We start from the raw sequence: 2281 nt of genomic DNA on the forward strand, positions 1-2281 counted from the left end.
GTGTCCCTAAACAATTCCCAGTTAGTGTGGACAGAACGCGCAGAACGCTGTGAAAATTCTGGTAAATAACTGTTTAAGAAAAGAGCTAATTCACGAATAATGGCATCATAGTCCGCCCGTTTGTAATCTCTAATAGACTTGAAGATGCTCCGGCAATTAGGAATTTTAATTTTTACATCAAAATGAAGCAAGGAGTGATCACTAAGACCAGGTAAGTACGTGATTGAAGGGATAAGATCCGGCGCGTTGGTTAACACAAGGTCTAATACATTGGAAGATGATGGCGTGACTCGAGTTGGCTTAGTAACTAGCTGCGAAAGGTTGAAATCCAAACAGGTTCGCAAAAAGTTATTGCATTCGGTAGAAAAGGGGCGAGGATAATTGAAGTCACCAGCAAGAAGGATTGCCACACCCGGATAACGTACTGAGATCATGTTAAGAGCATCATGCAAATCTTCAACGAAAGTTGCACACGAAGACGGGGAACGGTAGCATATGCCCAGAATCAGTTTCCTGAAATTAACACGAAGTTCAACCCAAACCAACTATAAGGTGTTAGAAAGACTTATGGGTGAAGACACAATATTATCGGCGATGGCTATTAAAACACCTCCTCCACTTCTGTGACCTCTATCAGAACGATAAACATTGTAGCGCTTCTTGCAATCGAACAGTTCCTTGCGCTCTGTCTTTGCAGAGAGCCACGTTTCGGTCAGCAATACAACATCGGCATCACATGAGTCGATGACAGAGTTTAGATCTTCCTGCTTTGGTATTATGCTTCTGATGTTTGTGAAAAGAATTGAAAGCGCTGTCTTATCTCCAGTCGCCCGTCCACTGCCCCTCCCGTATCTCTATGGCGAAACCTGTGGCGAGCCAGAAGCAGGAGCAGTGCGATAAGGGGCCACTAAAGATCCCGGTGGGCCAGCTAGCTCGAAAATGCTATCGCGAATAGGGTCAAAGGCATAGCATTTGTTGTTACAATACAATTTGTTATACCTCAACTTAAAATTAAAGTCAGCATCCTTCGCGAACTGCACAAGGTTCTTTCTAGCGACATGTGTCTGCAAAGAATAATCACTTACAGTGACCTTTTTATTTATAAGTTTGGCAGATTGCACTAGAATGGGCGAACAGTTTTCATCTCGTGACAAATTGCTACAATATGCGCCTTTTAAGACCAATAGTAATTGAATGCGCGCTTGTTAGAAAATGCGCAAGTTCAAATGAAAAATAGAAGAGAAATGCATATTTGTGTCGCCGCAAAAATTAGCGTCGTGGATTACGTCTCAAAAAAGAACACTGCAATTAATGGATCGCACTAGCCCTTACAAAAGTTTCTTCAGACAGTCTATATACACTATGTCCATACACTTCTCTCTATTATGTCTGTAGCCTCTGTATAGACATAGTCTATAGGCAATACAAACCCTATACGTAGTCGGTAGACTATCTATAGGTTTATGGCCATATAATTTTAGTAGACTTTTGTAGCGATAGCTACAATACGCTAGCATTTCGAGCCTTCAGCTTGGCACCCTTTGAACTCCGTGGAGGCGCCATAGCTAGCCACGTGTTTGGTCACGTGATGCGGAGCAGCTGACGGCGGCGCGACGCGCCGGACGAAGATGAATAAGGAAAGCCCAGCAAAACGGAGTGGCGAAAGACTGACTTTGCAATTCGACTGAGTGAGTTCCACTCGGCCAGATGCATAGCTATCGGGTCACTCCAGGTTTAACCTGAGCTAAATCACAACCATTTTTTATACAGGCAGTCTATCAGTCGATATAATATGAATAGACAAAATAAATTATCTACAGGAAAGCAATAGCGTCTATAAGAAGTTTATAGTCTGTCTATAGACCACCTCTATAAGGGAATACTCAGCTTTCGGGCCAAATCCCGAATTTCAAAAAAAAAGGAGAAAAATTAGGCTTGCTTAGCGCAGCGGCTACGGGAAATGAATATGTGCAATGTATACTTACAAACTCGAAACGCAGAGATATAGACGTGACTGTCATAGCGCAATGCGGCCGGAAAATATTTGAGTACAAATCAAAGTAAATAAACGTGATAAAGAGGAGTAATTATCAAGGTGTTAAACTGCTGATTAGAAATGAAAATAACTTTGGCGGTCAACTAGGCGGGATGCAAAGTAATTAACTTGCAAAATTTGCTGGTATAACATTATCGTGCATGGCGGAAAACAAGAATAGATAAATAGTTCATTCGTAGCGCAAATTTTTTACGTGCGTTACTCTGCATGATAGTCATGAACATT

This window comes from Amblyomma americanum, chromosome 8 (assembly GCF_052857255.1).
Source record: "Amblyomma americanum isolate KBUSLIRL-KWMA chromosome 8, ASM5285725v1, whole genome shotgun sequence".
NCBI lineage: Eukaryota > Metazoa > Arthropoda > Arachnida > Ixodida > Ixodidae > Amblyomma > Amblyomma americanum.